Source organism: Rattus norvegicus, chromosome 11 (genome assembly GCF_021556685.1).
Source record: "Rattus norvegicus strain SHRSP/BbbUtx chromosome 11, alternate assembly SHRSP_T2T, whole genome shotgun sequence".
NCBI lineage: Eukaryota > Metazoa > Chordata > Mammalia > Rodentia > Muridae > Rattus > Rattus norvegicus.
The window spans coordinates 26,830,237-26,851,858 of NC_141544.1; the positions used below are offsets into that span (position 1 = coordinate 26,830,237).

Sequence of the window (21,622 nt, forward strand, 5' to 3'; positions counted from 1 at the left end):
TCTTCATTATTTGGACAGCTTGGCATGGGAAACCATTTCTTATGGTGAAGTAGTTTAATTTGAATATGTGCTTTACTGTATACACAGATATTTTGGTATATTTGAATATATTGCATGGATTTCTTACTGCTCTAGAAGATGTTATATTGAGATGGCTTTTCAATATGAAATCTGTTCACTAAGATTGGAAAACAATTTAATCAATTGTAAACAATGTCGCAGTGGGTAATTTTAACCTCAAATAAACATGATATTTATTCAAATAAAGAATGTGTTGAGGTAACAACAGAAACCATGCCAAAGTCCCCTAGCAACAGAAATCGGAATGCTTCTAGAAAGTCTCACATCATTTAAGTCATTAATCTAGCTACACGTTAAATTTAGAACACAGATATTTAAGGTTGAGAAAATTAATAAACTACAAATTTATATTCTGAAACTAAAAAGGTATAAGCCTCTCCTTTTTCTTTGGTGAACTAGCATTTCATGTCACAAGAATATCAGGGTAATCTCAATCCCTGGTTTCAGCAAACATTAAAGTTATATTCAGCAAAATCTCAGCTTTTAACTGGAGTTAAATAATTAATAAGATATAAAAATGCAGACACAAATAATCTGAGGATTCTGTGAAAGTCATATTCTGCTTCAGCACATCTAGAGTCACTGTTTCTCATAAGCTGTCACTTGACCTTCTCTCTGCTACACGTAAGGCAATAATGCTTTGAAAGACACTAAGATGGGGTATTTTAATAAACCTTTAAATTTCTACCAAAATGTTTATGTGAAATGTCTTTGTATATCTAAAAATACAAGCAAAACATGGTAATTTTCTCATGCCCATTAGAAGGTATTTAAAAATTGAGTTAAAGAAAATGGCACAAAAATGGCAGGATCAAGTTTGGGAGAGACAGGAGAGAAGCCTAGAGGGTGGGCTAGGAGAATGACTAGAAATATGCAGCTGCAGGCAGTAGAGGGACAGGGGGAACCTCTAGAAGGTTCCAGAGGCCCAGGATGCAAGAGGCTCCCATGATTCAATAGGGATGACCATAGCCAAAATGCTCAACAATAGGGAGATAGAATCTAAAAAGACCACTTCCAATAGATAGACAGGACCCTCAGTGAAGGGATTGGATCACAAACATAACCTCAAAATTTTTGATTCAGAATTGTTCCTGTCTAAAAGAAATAGAGGGACAAAAAAGGAGCAGAGATTGAAAGAAAGGCCATCCATGACCTGCCCATCTTGAGATCCATCCCGTGAGTGGGTAACTAATCCTGACACTGTTACTGATGCCATGTTGTGCTTGCAGACAGGAGCCTGGCATGGCTGTCCTCTGAGAGGCTCTACCAGCAGGTGACTGAGACAGATTTAGTTACTCACAGCCAAGCACTGGACTGAGGTCAGGGATCCCTATGGAAGAGTTAGGGAAAAGATTGAAGGAGCTGTAGGAGATGGTGGCACTGCAGAAAGACCAACAGTAATAACTATGCCAGACCCCTGGCAGCTCCCAGGGACTAAGCCACCAACCAAAGAGCATACATGGGCTGGACTGTGGCCCCTGGCACATATGTAGCAGAGGGCTGCCTTGTCTGGCCTCAATGGAAGAGGATGCACCTAATCCTGTAGAGACTTGATGCCTTAGGGTCGGACAATGCAGGGAGGGGGTGGTGTGTGGGAAGTGAGTGGGTGAGCACACTCTCAGAGGCAAAGGGGATGATGGATATAGGGTGAAGAATTCTTGGAGGGAGGACTGGAAAGAATGACAACATTTGAAAGGTAAACTAATAAAACAATATTAAGAAAAATAAAGAGAGAAAATGGCACCAACCACAGACCCTGCCCCATGTGTTCCTGTTGAGAGGTAGTAATGGTTTAAATTTCTTGTTAACAGACATAAAATATTTATTATCCCAACAGTGTAATGCATTATAGATGCACTATTGCTATTTTCAGTTCCATAGATGCACTCAAATTTTATTCTGGAATCCTGATTTGAATTGAGCACAAACTAATATATATTTGCTTTATTGTAATTATCACTCTGTTATTAGTACTATGTAGTAATTCATAAATGATATCTTTGATCCATATATAAAACAAATCATAAATGGCCAAAATGTAGGTGAAGGTTTGATGACACTTCAACAGCTGTAATTCATTATTAGGTACTTTCATAAAGCAAATGCAAAAAACACTGAAAGTTAAAACAGGAGTAATGCCAGTTTTGTAAGTTAAAAAAAAAGCCTTGCACCAAAATTATTGCTTATGTGAACAAGATCACCATGAAGTTCTGTGGTCTAAGTAAGAAAACTGAAGAAATGTCTCAGTCATTACAGGTGGATGATGGGAAGTCTTTGTATTAGCTAGCATTCAACTTGTAACATCGGTAATAATGACCATATTAAACTGTTACTGAATACTGAGTTCAGGTCAAGTATGTGTCGACAGCAACATGCATGCTCATTCTGTCCTCAGTTAGATCTGAAATTTAGACTGTTGGGAAGAACAATGAGGTTTCAGATGCTTGAAGCTTCGTGTTGACCTGCATCTGCAGAAATATCATTTCAGTATAGAGTTGTCCAAGCCTACACTTTCAACCCACTAGAGCGGTGTTCAAATAGTGCTCTTTGTTGTGATATTTGAAGTGGGATGGATAGCATGGGATGAAATTTGCATATTAAAAAATAAACCGAAAATGAATATGGCAGTGTTAGTGTAATGCTTGGTCCAAACTGGCAGCTAATAGACTCGGACAAGTCATGGTGTGTGGTATAAAGAAACACTGCTCATAAGGAAAGTGTCTAAGGAAGGCTTATAGCCTTGTACCTTTGTGATCACCTTGGACTCTGCCTTTCCCACTGTCTATGTAGTGTTTTCCACAGTGGCATTGATTGTATTAATCCAAATATTAATAGCGCTATTATGGTAAAATAAGCGTTCTGTCTTTTTTGGATCCCTGGCAGAATGTTCCAAACACATCTTCCCTTTTGCTGATGCTGTTAATTGCACAAATGCTCATGTCATCTTGTTTAGGCTGTGCTCCCCTCCTGTTTTGACTATCATGTTGCCCTTCTGCTGGTCTCCCTGTTGACAGACTTCAGCTGCTACACACTGTGTCTTGGAGCCCGATCAGCTTCAGCTGATCAAATAGACAGCTTCTGCCTCAGCTAGCTGCCAGACGCAAATTTGTATTAAATCGTAGTTTTTTAATTCTCTTCAGAGGTTTTCTTAGATGTATGTAGGAAAGATATTCTTTCTCCTGTGTATTTAGAAATGTCTAATAAATCTTACCCTCTTCTTTTACATGTCCAAGTAAGTAGCATTAGAAAACACCCAGGGTCCCTTCCATTATGTCACCAGGAGTGGTCTTTTTTATAAAGCTACCATTTATCTTTTATGAGCAGTTTAAGACTGATGAAATTGGATTTATTACATGTACAGTAAAATAGAGACGCCAAGGACATCATAGTTTCTAATATACATTCTCTCTCTCTCTCTTTTTTTTTCCTTCTCTCTAAAAGGCATTTTTACAATCTTCAACCAAACAAATTTCTTGGACACTGGCCAGTTTAGCAGAGACTGTTTTTTCCCCACATTCTGTGTCTTCCACATCATCCACATTGTTTCTTCCTTTATATTTCTTCTTTTAGTTCATATTGTGCGGCAAATACTAGGAATGAAAAAACCAGAGGAATTATTTTCTGTGTGTCTGCTGCATAAATGTTCATATAGGGTCATATATACTTGCATATGTATGTACATATGTATGAATGTGTGCATGTGCAGATGTGAATGTGTGTGCATGAATGTGTGCATATGTAAATGTTTGCTTATGTGTGCATGACCATGCATGCCCATGATTTGTGTATGTGTTTGCATGTGCATGTGTGTGTGGTGTGCGGTATATGAGTGTGTTTGTGTGTGGGGTGTTTGTGTGTGTGTGTAGGTAGAAATCAGTGGTGATGTTAGGTGACGTTTTTCTGTTTCTTTTCACCTAAGTTTTTGTGACAGGTTCCCTCACTGAGTCTAGAATTTGCCAATTTGTCTTGATTGGACTGGCAGTCCAGCATGCCCTGTTGTCTTATGCAGGTGCTGGAATCTGACTCACATCTTCATGGTTATGCTGGGAACATTTTACCAACTGAGCAATCTTCCCAGTCCCAACAGAAAGGAATTGATCAGTTGTACAGTAAGGTGTAGGAAGTCATTACAGAGTTCATAAGCTTTGTCTGTCACTTGGTCACACTATCCTGGAGGCCTGAATGCTACGATCACCTATCTGTGATATCATAACATTTCCCAGTTTTTAATCTCATTACACACAAGCCCAAAGTCTCATAGATAGTTATGAAAGATCTCTTTTTCTCCTCCAGATGTTTTTACGTTTAGGATGTTACAAGCATTGTTCCTAGTTTTGTTTTGTTTTGTTTTTTATTGGAAAACTAAATCTGTTCCAGCATGCGGGCTCAGTGCTGTGGGGAACCAGGTGTTTGTCTTCAATAGGAACAGGAAAGCTGGGTCCCTTCAAGTCACCACTCAGTGTTAGCCAAGGGGAGGACTTGGGTTTTTCCCATCAGATTTCCTCCAGAGATTTAGATTTCAAAAGGGAAGCCATAAAGGTGTGAGAGATGCTTGCAAGTCTCTAGTCAGTCAGAGAGATGCTGCACACAAGGCTGTGAACTGAAACCCACAGCTGTGAGCACCACCCAATCCTACCTCCTGTGCGCATCGGCCCTTCCCTTTCTTTCTCCACCTTTTCTGATATCTGACTATTATTAGTACTTTTTAAAAATCTCACCTTAACTAGAATTTATTGAAAGATCTCTGGGCATGTCAAACCGAGGTAGATTGCTTATTAATACTTTTTTACTTTATAATTTTCATTAGAATGAAGACCCACATAACAGCATGGAAAGTCTTTTGTTCGTAAGCTTTAGACACTCAAGAGCTTAAAAGAACACACTAGGCTCTGTAATAGTATCAGTCTCACCAGCTTTATCATGACTTTTTCAGGATCCAGATAATTACTGTTTGAGACACCCTCCCCACTTGGTGTCTCCTTTCCTGAACTCCATGTACTCCACGTCTAGTCTTCCTAACTTCATCGTATTTAAATGGTACCGGGTCATATTTTCAAGGTGCAGGTGAACAGCTATATCAATATTCATCATGCCTTCGAATTTGATTTCACCCCTAAATCAAATGAACACTCATCCTAAAAATTACTGTTGTGCAGTACAGTATTAATAAAGTTCCTGAGTATTTCTAATGAAATCCTTAGTTTCCTTGGTGTTTTTGTTCCATTTTAAAAAGTGTTACTTTGAGTGACCACAGTCTATTCTGCCTAGTTTTGCCTCATCAGTATATAAGATGTCTGTGAAATGATAGAGGGAAACACTCATTGTTTCTGTGGTGGCTCATAATCACAGTAGTACCTGAACATTTTAGATGTGAGTCCAGTGGCAGTAGCTAATGTTTATGGAGTGACAGACAGTGTCTTTAAGTTTCTCATAGACTATATGTGATCTACATGTCGAATTCCAGTAAGACCTCTCTCAGGAAACTCCACGTTCATCCACAATACTATAGAAATGAATAGACTGAACATGTGTGTTACAAAGTCAGTTTAATATCAAGTATTCTCTCTCTAGAACACAAATGCTGAACAATGATGCCTTTATATGATTAGCCCAATTGATATAGACAAAGCAATGGAAAAATTTAAACTGACTCCGTTATCTAAAGCTATTACCACTCCATTGAATATAGAAGGTCTTTGTTTAAATGTTCATATAAAATGCATTTTATTTTTAGACATGATCTCATTATGTAACCCTAGTTGGGCCAGTCCAAGCTACAGAGTCCACAGCAACCTCAAACCTATGGCAATCCTCCTGCCTCAGTTTCCCAAAATCTGCAGTTTTAGTGAGATACCCCCACAAGCACTTTACACAAAGCCATTCTAAGAGGAACCACAGGGGTTGACTTCTATGATCATGTCTGAGATGTTTCAAGGGACCTTCTCTCGAGCCTTCCTTATCAGAATGTGCCCATGCTACATCCATGAAGGCTTTCATATTTGGAGAAGTTCATGACATCGGTATGAAAATTCCAACATGTGGAATATTTTGTGTATTATTTTGTGACAATCATGCACCACAAGGACACTTTTCACTCAGTCCAAAGCACTGCCTCATTAGCTGTAAGATCAACAGCTGGAAGGCTGGGGTGGAATTCTAGATTAGAGAGCAGCGAGGACACCACTCTGTTTTGCATGACCCATGAGCAAACCCTAGATAGTAGTAAAATGTTATAGGAGGGATTATTAAAAGAATGGGAAGAATTCTGATATATAGGAAAGGTGATGCATTGCCAATGTCAAATATTCTCACTTGATAATTGCATTCTTGGCAATGAAAAATTATTACTTTTCTTGTTATCCAACAAGCCTTGAAGTACTTAGAGTAAGCATATGCATTGGGTAATTTTCAAAATAGTTAATGATAAAATGATCATCCTCTCTCTTTTTTCTCTTTCTCCAAAGAACCAGTATCTCTCTCAAAAGAGTTAGCTGTTTTATTTTAAAATTTCTTTTTTAGTTTGGGATGTTAGAAAATAAACAAAAAATGTTAAGAAATAACTGTATATATAGAAGGAATTCTGAGGAAATTTGTTTAGCTATTATAGCATAGGAAGTATAAACAACTCTACTCTCTAATGCAAATATTTGCCTATACATGAAGCAAAGATTTACATAGGTGGTTGGTTAATCAACAATGGTCTTCAAATGGTAAGAATATTCTGAGGAACAATTCAATTATGAGAGACAAGACATTTAAGTAGGTATGCTTTTAGTTATTTGAATTAAGTACTAAGTGTGATTTTATTGATACAACTTTTCACCTAAAATTTTAATTAATGTACATTAATTATATCAGTTATACTTCCATCCATATACTTATGAATCTTTGATTTTAACAACATCCTAAGTCCCATTTATATTCTTCTACTCTCCAACCTCCCCTAGTTGTCTTTCTTTAATAGTCAATTTCCTACTTTAAGGCCACATTTGTCTTATTATTTTAATCTCTATTGAGAGAGTTTCGAAACATTCCTCAATTATTAATTTGAAGTACACGTCTTTTAAAAAATTTTTACTGGTCATTTTATTTATTTACATTTCAAATGTTATCCCCCTCCCTGGTTCCCCTCAGTTAACCCCCCCATCTCACTCTCCTTCCCCCTACTTTTATGAAGGTGCTCCCCCAACCACCTCCCCACTCCTGCCTCACTGCTCTAGCATTCCCCTATGCTGGGGCATTGAGCTTTCACAGGACCAAGGGCCTCCCCTCCCACTGATGCCAGACAATGCCATCCTCTGCAACATATGCAGTTGGAGTCATGGGTCCCTCTATGTATACTCTTTGGTTGGTGGTTTAGTCACTGGGAGCTCAGGGCGGGGGGACTGGTTGGTTAATATCGTTATTTCTATGGGGTTGAAAACCCATTCAGCTTCTTCAGTCCTTCCTCTAACTCTTCCATTGGGCTCCCCATACTCAGCCTGATGGTTGGCTGCAAGTATTCACAGATAGCTATATCAGGCTCCTGTTTGGTGTCTGCAGACGGGGGATTCCCCAGGTGGGGCAGTCTCTGGATGGCCTTTCCTTAGGTCTCTGCTCCACTCTTTGTCCCTGCTTATCCTTTAGACAGGAGTAATTCTGGATTAATATTTTTAAGATGGATGGGTGACCCCATCCCTCAATCGGGGGGCTGTGCCTAACCTCTGGTTATGGTCTCTATTGGTTGTCTCTCCCCTTTGTTGGGTATTTCAGTTAATGTCATCCGGGTTGGGTCCTGGGAGCCTCTTGCTTTCCTCGTATTTGAGACTTTCAGGTGGTTACCCTCAGTTCCCCATCTCCTATTGCTGCACACCTCTGTTCAATTTCCTGACCCTCTGTACGACTCCCCTGTCTCCTCCCACACCTGATATTGCCCCCCTTTTCTCCTCCCCCTCCTCTCTGCAGAGACGTTGGCATCTATACTATCATTTGAAAATAAGTGCTTTATCATTTTTAAGGCATAATTACTTTTGAATGTATAGAATTGTGAAAACATAAATGTATATTAATTTTTAAAAAGCACATTAAATTATTTTCTAATTATTATTGATGTATAAGCTTTCCATAGGCTGCAATACCAATATTTTAGTTATATATATATTACACACACACATATATTATGGAATATATACAAAAACACACACACATATATATAATATGTATGTATGTGTAATGTGTGTAGGTTCATGTTGGGTTATATGAAGAATTAAAGTATGATGTTCTCTGTCTTTTGGTGACATCATACATATTTAAATATTCATACATATTTTCTCCATAATGCAGATTTTATAATTAGTATAATTGTCAACTATAATAATCTACTTAAACTATATAGTAAAATTACAAGTATGTGTTTATATACATTTATATAATTTATCATCAGGAAGAAATTGCATTCTATGATACCATATGGAAGACATACTATATTCTTTATATTAGCTTTACCTAACTGAAAAAAATGTTTAGAATTTATTTATTTGGAAATATATGTCTCAATTTCTGACCTTGTGTGTTGAGAGAGAGACAAAATAGGAGGAATGGCAAGAAGAAGTAAGGATAAAACAGAGAATAGAATAGGGCATGGGAAAAGATCAACACCTGAGCCTTGGTGGGAAAGTACTTAAATGCACTATGGACTACATACAATATTCTCTGCAATTTCTCTTTCCCTATATCCACCAGCATTTTAATGTATGGCTGACATTTTTGTTATAGACAGTCATAAAACTTCCATCAAGATCTGGTCAAAAAATATTGGCTTCTCTTACGTCTTCTAATCATTATATAAATAATTGTCCTTTCTTCAACATTCTAAGAAAATTCATTCTACAATCACTTTCAAAAATATCACTTTTATTAATTTGCCTAACTACTGATGGTAAGAGTATACAATTACACAGTAATTTTATTACTCTTTTAAATACATGTGTTATCTTATGGGAACATCATTAGATTTTTTGCAATGAATAGAAAAGTAAAGGAAATTGTTTTCACAATCTTTAGCATCTATGTCTAATGAGACTTAAAATTCACCTTTCACGTCAGAACTGAAGTTTCAAGATGTATATGTTTTGTTCAAAGCCCTGCCCATTACATGAGTTAAAGTCCCCATTTCATTTCTCTGTCCCTGGTTTGAAACTGTTCTTTGACACTGACCCTTCGCTGTCACACTAAATTGTGATACATGTACTTTCTCCCTAGAAATTTTGCTTGTACTATGTCCTTTCTTTCGCATCATGCCACACTTGTCTGAATGTAAGAAAGATACAGCATTCTAATGAGTATTGATTATCCTGGCCCTCTAATAATAATGTATCAGCATCATTTCATTGATTAAAATTATCATTGGACAGATATGAATGATGCTAAAAATAGGGGGTAAATTTGAGGGATTTAAAGGGACTATAAAGAAAATGCTTCATGTTTTGTGTCTGTATAGTGTTTGTGTGTGTGTGTGTGTGTGTGTGTGTGTCTTGAACAGCAGTACCTTTGCAGAGAAAACTTAATGCTTGTCCTTCACGAGTTCCCTGACTTTCCCTCATTACCCAATGCTTGTCATTTTCTATTTATCCAAACATACCACTTGTCATTCTTTAGACATAGAAAAGCTTCAAAGTTACCATGTCGATGGCATGGTCCCTAGTTGGTAGCAGTAGTAAGATATTAGTGAACTGTAAGGATGATAATTTCATCAGTTGATTATTCTTCGAGAAGATCATATGAAATAGGTCTTTAGGAAATATGTCTGGTCAGAAAAGTAAACCAATGAAGAAATGCTGTTTTGAGGTGTGTCTCTGGTTTCTTCCTGTCTGCCTTTCTGGTTACTGGCCACTAGAAGGTGAATTCCTTTGCTTTCCATATCATCTCTACTTGATGCACACAGACTAAGACATGGTGGAGCCAAGTGATCATAAACTGTGAGTAAGAACCAAAATAATCCCTTAAGTTGTTTTATGCTTATTTTCTCACAGTAATCAAGACTGACGAGCAGACACAATCTTCTAGGATTTGTCTTAGTACCTAGCTATTGTTTTTTTAATTTATGCTTTATTATCTTTTTATTAATCCTTTTTACAGTTTAGTTGTTCTCCCCCTCCCATTCTGCCCTCCAACAGTTCCTCATTCCATTCATCCTCCCTTGTCTCCAAGAGGATGTCCCCATCCCCCACACCCCCAGATACTTATACCCTATCTATTATTATTAAGAGGCAACTTTGGCGGGAGAAGAAAGCAACCACAGTGGGGGAGAGAGGGAGGGTTTGGGAAGGGAAGGGAACAAGGGGTAAGAGGGGAACATGATCTGGTATTGGGTGGGGGGAAAAAAGAATGAAAGGTCAGCATAATGAATGGAAACAGGAGACCTTGGGAGGTAGGAGGTTGGGAAAACCCTCCGGAATGCACCAGAGACCTGGAAGGTGAGACCCTCAGGACTCAAGGCGGGTACCCTAAAGGAAATGCCCTACAGTGGGGAGAGGGAACTTGTAGCGCCTACCTCCAGCAGAAAGACAGGGTGTCAAAGAGGGTGGGGTTGCTATTCCACAGTCAAAACTCTGACCCATAATTGTTCCTGTCTGAAAGAACAGCAGGGATGGAAATGGAGAAGACCCTGAGGAAAAGAAGGTCCAGGGACATGCCCAAAAGGGGATCCAGCTCAAGGCAGGTGTGGGGTGGGTGTGGGGCAAGGCCTGACACCATTACTGAGGCTATGGAGCACTTACAAAAAGGGAACTATCATGACTGCCCTCCAAAAGACCCAACAAGCAGCTGAAAGTGTCAGATGCAGATATTTGCACCCAACCAATGAACAGAAGCTGCTGACCCCTCTGGTTGAATTAGGGAAAAGCTGGAGGAAGCTGAGGAGGAGGACCACCAGTCTCAGTTAACTTGGATCCCCGAGATCTCTCAGACACTGCATCACTAACCAGGCAGCATTCACCAGCTTAGTTGAGGTCTCCAACATAAATACAGCATAAAACTCTCCCCTCTGGGTTCAGTCAGAGAAGATGCACCTAATCCTCAAGTGACTGGAGGCCCTAGGGAGTTTACAGGTCTGGTGAGTTGGATGGGGTGGGGACATCCTAGTGGAGATGGAGGTGGGGGGTGGTGGGCGAGAAGGAGATATGGGTTAGGGGTGGACCTGGACGGGAATAAGTTCTTGAGTGTAAAAATTTAAAAAAATTAATTAATGAAGAAAAAAGAGAGGCAATATCTTGCTCTTCTGTCCCAGGTGCTGTGGGAGCCATGGGTTACCCTGCAGAGATGGCCAAATCCAAGAACCATACCACATACAACCAGTCCTGCAAACGGAACAGAGGTGGCATCAAGAAACCTTTGTCACAAAGATATAAATTTCTTAAGAGGGTTGACCCCAAGTTCCTGAGGAACACATGCTTTGCCAAGAAGCACAATGAGAAAGGGTTGAAGAAGGTGCAGGCCAACAGCGCAATGGTAGAGTGCACACGCAGAGGCCATCAAGCCCAATATGCTCAAGGGCCCGAGCCACAAACTCAGCTGTCTGACTCTGATCGCTCTCCCCAAAGGGATTAGAAGCTGCACAGTCAGAGTCCTATGCTGTTTCTACAAATAGACTTGGCACAAGATCTGTTAAAAAAGAAGAAAAGAGGACAGACAATATCCTTTTCTGGAAGAGGCATATACCTTACAATATGATTTTTTATGACATCATAAATATATTATTCTTCAGTTATTTTATGCATTAGTTGGTGCCACCACAATGAAAGTTAATTTCTATAGGACAAAATGCATGACTTAAATAAAGTCTAAAATCCCTGTCACTAATAAGTGTGCCATAATTTTGTATTGATTTTAACAGAGAATAGGAAATAGCCTGGCATCAGGGCTCTGTCTTCAGATTTGATGATTATTTAGAGACACTTCATACTGAAAATTAGTTCAATAACTCTTTAATTTCTTTGAATATAACAGGGAAGTGTTTTAATTAATTCATTGATTTGTGTTAAATTTCTTCAGAGTCGTGTAGAATATCTCAGAGTGAAAGACTTAAAAGAAGTCAAAGGCATTAATTAATCTTATTGGTCATCGTAGCACTAGTGTTACTGAAATTTATTTTATTGAGTTTACCCTTTTTCCTATGTACAGTCATTAGGCAGTATCAAAGGAGCTGAGCTCAGCCGTCACCTTCTGGTTTATGGATTCCTCTGATTATTTTCAAAAAGTAAGTACTTATTTTTATTCTGACAAATTCTAATACCGCTACCAGAAGTCACAAAAGGCACGCCATCTATTCCCTGGCTACAAGGACAGTTCTAGGTTGACACATTTCACTCAACATTAATTTTGCCTAGAGGAATCTTACATTGTTTGAGGTATATGATCCAAGAACACTTCTACTGTTTCTGCTAAATTATGTTGTTGTTTTTATTAAGTGTTATATGACATATCATAACAACGGGTTGTCTTGGTTTTACAACTCAAGAAAATTATTTGAGAAGACACTAATGTTGCTTTCCTGATATAGAAATATAGATAAGAAAAGACAGGAAATAATTTACATTTATAAGTATGAAAACACAATTGAGTATAGTGGAGTCTTAGAGCAAAATGATGCTTAAAAGGCAAAACCTGATTTGTTCAATATCACAGATGAACTTAATGTAACTTAAAAGCTAAGCCTAGCTTCCCCCTAGAGGCCTTTGCAGGTGTGGATGTTGTCATTCATTACATTAGGTGGCAGAGAGGAGAGAAACTATGTCTACTACAATGTTCTGACCTATGAATATCTGAGGGATTAGTAGCATAACATTTCCTAAAAAATAAAAAAAAAATGTGAGGCTGAGATGGACCACCAATCAGATACCGGGAAGGCCAAGAAAAGCCCCCGGGATATGGGACAAAGCCAGAGACTAGAAGAACTCTGCTGGGACCTCCTATCCTGGGCAGGAGTGATTTCTAAGACAGATGACCTTCACAAGGGGCCACTGGAGGGGGATTGGCAGGGAATGAGCCTGAGACAACTACTAGATCAGCATCATGGTGCCCAGACATGGAGCTAGCTTGAGATGACCACCAATCTAGCACTTTACAGGCCTGGGGGTAACTGGGGGGGGGAGTCCTTGTCTGAGATGACCTCTGCCCAGCTCCACACTGCATAAACAGGACATAGCACACCTGGGACTACTCCTGAGATGACCCCAGACACCCAAAGACACCAGGTACCACCAAGAGAAGCAAGTAGGTAGTGAAGAAATGGAAAAGAAAGAGAAACAAAGGAGACATTGGCACCATAAAGAAATGCAGAACTGGAGACTTGAGGTAGTGAGGAACAGCTTGATGTGAGGAGTCAGCTAAGCCACCTGGGACTATGATGGGATGCTGGCCTGTGCTGTCGCCATGGCCATGTCTGCTTATGGGGTCCTGCAACAGCAGGGATGTGTTATCACCACAACCAGGTGAATGTCTGTGGACATGTTGATTTTAATGGCTGTGAAGAACTGGCCCTGCCCTCACCTGGGCATTCTGAGTGAGCTGGCCCTGGTGGCGTGAGAGCAAGATAGTCAAGTCTGTCCCCAGCCAGCTGCAGAACTCAGAAGGGCAGGCTTTACATATTTTGGGTGTTGTTGGTGAGCCTGCTCCTGAAGGTATGTGTATGGGAGGACTGTACCGACCACCATGTGTGTCTAATGGATGAGGGGAAAATGCCCATGCACCTCTCTCACCCTTTGCTACCTATGGTAGGCAGGAGATTAGGCCCTGAGCCTCTCCTGGGCATCCCAGTAGAGCTGACTCTGGATGTAAGGGTTGTGAATAAGATGACCCTTAGGTGAGAGAGCCAGCCTAATCTCTTCTCTGCTGTGTGGTTGCATTAGTAAGAGAGAGAGATTATCTCCCCTCCCCTTTGCTCTCTGCATCAGTGGAAGAACTGGCCCTGACTGGGTCAAGGGAGCTGGAGAGCTTGTCCTGCCCCTCATCTGCCACAGCACTCAGGAGAGTGGGTCCTGCACATTGTGCGAGCAGCAAGGTAGAGGTGGCCATGGATATAGGGGTTGCCAGTGAGCCAGCCACAGGGGGAGAGTTCAGGAAAGCTGGTCCTGCCACTTGTCTGCTGGGTGGGCGGTGGTGCAGTTGAAGGAGACATGCCCTCCTCTTCTCCCTCCTCTTGCCATCTACAGCAGGCAGGAAAGCAGGCCTTGGGGTTCTGAGTGTAAGAGGACTGGCTATGTCTCTCACCAGCTCCAACACTCAGGAAGGCTGCACTGCACACAGCCTGGGCAGCAGCATAGAGCTGGCCCAGGTTGTTGTAGGTTTTGCTGGTAAGCTGGCCCTAGGGTGTGAGAGAGGGAGCACAGGCAGGCTGAACAGCTCAGATACCTCTCAGGCCCAGGTTCAGGACTATGATTGGCACACCCTAACATCTACTCGATTGATGAACTGTTGGAGTGCATTAAGGGTCCGGTCCTACAGATCCAAATCTGTAGAGAGATACAGGCTCTCTAGGACACAGGGCAACAACAGGATATCCAAGAGCTGTCCCAGTAAGGTTCCAGTTTTGATAGAGCAGCAGAAGACAGAGGCCTCCTACTGGACCAATGAGTCATTGTTGTGAACATTTGCAAACAAAGGGGTGTAGACAACACTGTGTGATAGACACATTGTAGCACACTGTAGATTCCACAATAAGAGATTTTTTCTCTGTTGTGGGGAGGTTGTAAGGGTGGAAGCCAGGTAGAAGGGTATGGGAAGATGAGTGGAATTTCAGTGCAGATTGCATGAAATTCACAAATAACTGATAAAAGTTAAAAAAAAAATAAGCCTCAACTTTCCTCTTTAGAAGAAATGTTATGTAAGGCTATGTCTAAAAATATAACCCTGTACAAATTCACATCTTTAGCTATTTTAGTAATTTCTATAATCATATTGTTTAGGTGTTAAACTTCTCTTAGAGATGAGAACAAATCAGCAAACGTGTTTTTAAAGTTCTTTAAATAGATGGTTAGACTCACTGAGGAGAGAAATGACTTTTCTCTTGAAAATGTTCATTTTGTTACTCACCTATACAGGCTGAAGTCAAGCTATGACTAAAAACAAAGTTAGTCGAATAAAACAAAAAGATTAATAGCTCTACTTATACGTGAAGGCATGTTCTACCAGGGAGCATTTTCTAAGGGGAAATAGAAATATGGTTAAATGCTTCCTGAATGTGCGCTATGCCATCAGTGAGAACCCAAGGCTGGGCTAAACACTGAGGGACATTTCTGAGAACTTTTTCTCAGTGTTGAACAAAATGAAGGGTGGACCTGGGTGCTGATCTTCGAGGGGAAGAAGAGCGTGAGCTCTCTGTCTTCAGAGGGAGAATAGTAAATGATTAAGGGGAGCAGGGTTCAAGTGTGTCTGTACACAAAGGCGACATGGAGTGTGATAAACTTGCAGCTGAAGCAAGATGATTTAGGATAAAAAGTAACTAGAAAAAGAAATCGTGATGAATCCGTGGCTGAAGATGAGTTGTCAAAAAAAGAAAAATCATTTTGAAAAGGGAAAGGTTTTTTTTTCTGAGAGAAAATACACTAAAACCTCTCTGTTTATTTTCAGAGATGGCAATGTGAGGATATTATACGCAATTCAATCATGCAAGTGTACCATAGTACAGAGCATAGCAAAAACACAATATATAGCCCATATATACATATAAAGAGGCTATATATATAGTGTGTATATACATATATGTGCATGTAATACATATGTTGTATTGTGTAGCATATGAATGCACAGTACATATATATGTATATATGGATATATATGGATATATGCATATAGTTTGTCTATGATCTCTTCTATAGCTAACACTTAACATGGTTGAATTTACATACATATATATGTGTGTGTATACAAATATACATATATAAGTATATATAATAGTAAATGGATGCTGTTAGTCATAATTTGTCAGTTTTATGGAAAATATTAACCAATAATGGACATTTTTATTATGAAAGTGAATGTATTATGAATTGTGTCTAAACATATATAGAATAGAATTTCCTAAAGATAGAACAGTGAATCTAAGGACATAATTTAAGAATTAATTTTCCAAGGATGCTTCTGCCTCTCACTGTAATCTCCGTGTTCCTATCATTTTGATTTGTTAAAAATTTTTAGTTATTTGTCAGTGGTATGAATAAAAAACATACCTATATGTATTAAGAAAATACTTATATGTACTTAAAAATAAACTAAATTGGGGTTGGGGATTTAGCTCAGTGGTAGAGCGCTTGCCTAGCAAACGCAAGGCCCTGGGTTCGGTTCCCAGCCCCGAAAAAAAAGAAAAAGAAAAAAATAAACTAAATTGGGTGCTAATAAATTAATATAAGTGCTATATTAGTGTATCATATTATTTATTATTTTATAGCATATAATTAAAATGTGGATAAAAGTAACCAAAAAAATCACTTTGCATACCTACCAGCCTCTACTCCAATATCCAGAAGAAACTTCATATATTAGTGCTATGAATCGTCTTAACCACAGTGTGGACGGAGTGAAGACTCTCAGAGTTTCACTCACTTTTCCAAAGCCTTAAATATCAAGAGCGAGATAGGATCTCACATTTCCAATACAGAAAGTGTGGAACTGGTATAGTTTCACACACACACACACACACACACACACGCACACACACACACACACACACACACACACACACACACACACGGACTCACAGGCATGCATACACATATTCTATGGTATAGTTCTGTATTACTTGCTTACCCATGTCTCCAATGAGGGAAAGAACTATTGATTCTCATCTCTGCTATATAATATTTTATGATTTTAACTCCTCGCTTATTATTATTTTGCTCATTAATGTTATTTCTTAATGAAGCTCAGTCTTGGATTAACTTTCTACTTAGAAGCTAATGTCCCTTTGTAATCTCAAAGTGATTTCTACAGTAGTAAAACCAGTAGAAGTTTTTAGTTCAGAATGCAGAGCATAACTTGTTTTGCTATTTTCCCACACTATGGACTGTACAATGCCTTTGTGTGTGAGTCAAGCAGGAAAATATTCAGGAATATTATGCAATCGTATGAGGATGACACTCTGGACATGTCTGAATGACTTCATCTGCCTGACTTGCAGCATTACTAGATGAAATCCCTGCCCTGAAGTGTTTAATGGTTTTATGATAAAACACTTGTGTACACTGCTGGACACCAAGGACTTATTTATGACTGTCACTGGATATGACCCTGCCATGTCCATTATATTTCTTGAACTTTCCTTAGTCTCTTCCTTCAAACATTTGAAACCTAACATTAGAATTCTAAACACCTAATAAATTTGCTCACTAAAGATTGATTTAAAAGTTCCCTGATAAGAAGGCTCCTCATACACTATTGGGCTGTGTAGACAAAAGGTAGGAGGCCCATGTTGTTGACAGACACTCAGACTGAATTTTCAGGTAGTTAATGGGCAGAAGTCAGAAGGAAAGAGAAAAGATTAGATGCAGCTTCTATAATTGTTCCTGATACAAAAATAGTTAATGCTTGATTGGAGTCAATTAAATATCGAAGTTCAGAAGGATTTTGGTTTTCCTCAGAGGAGCCAGAGTAAATAGAACCCATCAAATGCCTCAGGACTTCATGCTCCACTTCGGAGGCTTCAGTTTCAAAGCACTTGTGCTTTACTGTGTCAAAAGTGTGTGAGTGATACGGGCTTGACTCTGCCTAACAAACAAAAGGAGAGCCATAGCCTTAGATTGTCATGTTCGACAAGTAATTGTGTAGTCTTTTCTAGCGCTGCCCTTTGCAAAGGCTCAGCATACAAACATCAGCCTGAAAGTGTTTAAACAGGCTGTGTTTGAATTCCTTCCAGACTTTCCATTTACAGCAATTTAAGACTATTTGTATTCAGGAAACAAAATAACAAGGGACAGCTGTTTCTCTGTTTTGCTCTTATTTCTAAGCTATTGGAAAACATTTAGAGAAGCTACGAATACAAAGGCGTGTCCTCTCTGTAACTTAGGATATAAGGGAGTCAGGTAAAATTGTAGTCGCCAGCAGCAAATTGATATTTTCTTTCTAACCTCAATTTCAACCATTAAATTAATTTTATTTTAGCATTCAGTCTTGTGCTAAGAGTTTAACAAACGATATATATTTAATTTTAAGCGTTAGGAAGCAGCTCATACCATCACAGATCCTTGCCGTGAATGGTCCTGGAGGCATCAATGTAGCCTCTTTTGGCCACTTAAGCTCATCATTACTTGAACTCCTGGCATACATGAGGACATTGCTGAACAGTCACTATCTGTATTTCATAGCATCGGAGAGTTATGGTTTAAAGACTAATCAGTTAATCTGCAATTTCAGAAAGGGAATCAAGCTAATGTGGTTACAGCCATCATCATGTCTCTGTAGCAAGGGGCAGTACTCTACCCCAAAAGTTATGCCGTCTTACAAAGTTCAACCCAACAAGGAAGGAAAAGATGATGGATGAGCGTCTAATGTGTATTTTCTATGAACCTATTTTCACAGTAGTTTGCAATGTTCATGCTTGAAGAACTCAAATTTCCAGTGCTGGCAGGCTGACATGCACCCAAAAATGGCCATAGAGGATCGGTGCTTATTGGAAATCTACCTTGCAGAACTGTGTATATAAAGAAATTAGATGAGAGCCAAGCTCTAAATTGCTACTTTGAAAATGGGACATGATCAGAGCTACTTTGGAACACATACATGCACACATAAACTCACTGCATTACATACCTAAAAGAAGCTAGTTGCTAAAAGAAATCATCGACAAATTGTGGGGTGTGTGTGTGTGTGTGTGTGTGTGTGTGTGTGTGTGTGTGTTTTCTAGGATGTGTGGGACTTGCTAGCTTTCCTCTGATCCAATATGAGTATTAAAACAAGAACAGTATCATGGAAGAAATGCTTTTTTTTTAACCCAAGGATTGAGTGTGAACAGTTTTAGGAATATGTTTCATTAAAGGAGAAAAAGCCCATATGCATGTGATTATTTTTAGGTAAGTAAATTACCTCCCGAAAGTGCCAGATGGTTCTGGGAACACATCTGCAGCTCTGTGTTTCTCTTTCTCACTACTCGGACTGATAATGACAGGGTCATGAAGATACAGTCACAAGCCAGCTCAAAACACTCACGGGCTGGGGTGGAAACGGGGGAGAGGGAGAAATCTAAATATTGTTTTAGCTCTCACTGAAAGTAGATGGACTTCCTTTATAATTCAGTCAGCTGACAAAATGTTCTTTCATGATTCCTGGTCATAAGAGTGAGGGACTTGGTGAGGGCTATTGAATTGAGCTTCTGTTTATTTATTCTGAGAGGGATATGACCCCTCTCATCACATTTGGTTCTAAAGGAGGAACTGTATTAGAGTAAAACAAACACACCATGCAGCCTTATCCGGTGTATGTCGTTGTGCTAGACACCAGCTCTTTACCTTTGGGCCTCATAGCCATCCTCCTTTTCCCTGATTGATGACATAGGAACTGCACCTGCAGAGAGATCTCCTTGATCAGGCACAACAGTGATCAGAGGGTACTGGGAGCAGAAATGGGTGAAAAGCTCCATATTTTTGTTCTGGTGTTGTTTGTAGCTCTGTTACTAGTGTCTGATTGCCAGTGCACTAGAATAGCCTTTAGTGCTTGCTTCTTATCAAATTCCCAGCACTCCCCCTAGACACTCTCTTGGGAGACTTTTGGGCCACCAGTGACTTAGCATATTCAATCATTCCAGTGACCTCCCTATCCAATTTCACACTGTAACACTCTAACACAGTATAAAACTCAGGACTGAGGCATGGGACAGGAGGTAGGCATTATGCTCTCCCAAATGCATTTCTTTACTGGTTTCTTTCCCCTGCTTCTCCCATCTGCTAATTCGAAGTGATTTGCACCTTTCCCTCTCCCTCCTTGTATCTTTCATTGCATCAAATCACTAGAGTAACTTTTTTTTTATTAACTTGAGTATTTCTTATATACATTTCGAGTGTTATTCCCTTTCCCGGTTTCCGGGCAAACATCCCCCTCCCCCCTCCCCTTCCTTATGGGTGTTCCCCTCCCAACCCTCCCCCCATTGCCGCCCTCCCCCCATAGACTAGTTCACTGGGGGTTCAGTCTTAGCAGGACCCAGGGCTTCCCCTTCCACTGGTGCTCTTACTAGGATATTCATTGCTACCTATGGGGTCAGAGTCCAGGGTCAGTCCATGTATAGTCTTTAGGTAGTGGCTTAGTCCCTGGAAGCTCTGGTTGCTTGGCATTGTTGTACTTTTGGGGTCTCGAGCCCCTTCAAGCTCTTCCAGTTCTTTCTCTGATTCCTTCAACGGGGGTCCTATTCTCAGTTCAGTGGTTTGCTGCTGGCATTCGCCTCTGTATTTGCTGTATTCTGGCTGTGTCTCTCAGGAGCGATCTACATCTGGCTCCTGTCGGTCTGCACTTCTTTGCTTCATCCATCTTTTCTAATTGGGTGGCTGTATATGTATGGGCCACATGTGGGGCAGGCTCTGAATGGGTGTTCCTTTAGTCTCTGTTTTAATCTTTGCCTCTCCCTTCCCTAGAGTAACTTTTGTCTCCTGAGTTCACTTTGAGTGGTACTTAGTCAAAGTACTAAGTTTCAAAGAATAATGAGTTTAATTATTTGGAAAATAGTGAAGGTGTGAAGGAAAAACAGGAGGGCATGAAGGAGAAGGTATGCCTCAACTTTCAACTCTCCAACGGACTGTCTTCATTGTCTTCCCGCTCTCTTCCTGCCTCCCTCCCCCACTCTCTGACTTGCTCTCCAGCTCTTACTCTCACTATCTCTGAAATAGTATTATTATACTTAGGCATGTAAATCTGTCTGCAGACACCTCCACCGCTTTTGTCATTACGTGTAGCTTATGAGCATACTCTTACAAATAATTCTTGTTAGAAGTGGCATGTCATTTCCGTTTCTGCTTCTTGAAGATGACATATGTCTTGCTGATAAATTCTCCCTCCTCTCCAGGAGGAAAACCCACATTGAGAGGGACACTGCTTGGCCATACAGATGCTGACACTGTCCTAAAGGATGATGTAAAAAATACTTAAAGAAAATGAGGTCCCGAGTGGTATTTAGGAACAGAGTTGCCATGCAAACCTGAGCCACATCCCCTGAGAATTATTTAAAAAACCTCTGTATAGAGTCTTTAAGCCACTAAGGTCTAGAGTAGTTTTGTTAGATTAACTTAATTTATCAAAGTTAATGCACTTGTTAATTATGGGATGTCACTCTCGCTCTCATATGCCTCCATTTAACCAAGATTACTCTGAGCCACTTGGCTTGGTACTGACAACCTGACTAGGTCAGCAATGAATAAAGAATAGGCGCAGAACAGACAGACACACAGACATACAGATATACAGACAGAGGGCTGCCCTCTCCCTGATAGGGCAGGGTCAACCCTGCAGCAGCCTGGAATGCTAGTGCAGAATCTAAAGCAAATCTACTCTTAGAGGGAGGAATGAAAACCCAATTACAACCAGATTA

At 39.9% G+C, this 21,622-nt stretch overlaps 1 protein-coding gene and 1 non-coding gene across 31 annotated transcripts in view; one reads left to right on the forward strand and one right to left on the reverse strand.

Moving 5' to 3' along the window:
* The window catches only part of Robo2 (roundabout guidance receptor 2), a 1,571,587-nt gene that overhangs the window by 690,335 nt on the left and 859,630 nt on the right, over positions 1-21,622 (reverse strand). The window lies entirely within an intron of this gene.
* On the forward strand, positions 12,778-12,905 carry LOC120095760 (small nucleolar RNA SNORA17). Its single transcript, XR_015633811.1, has one exon. It is a non-coding gene; the product is annotated as a small nucleolar RNA SNORA17 (small nucleolar RNA).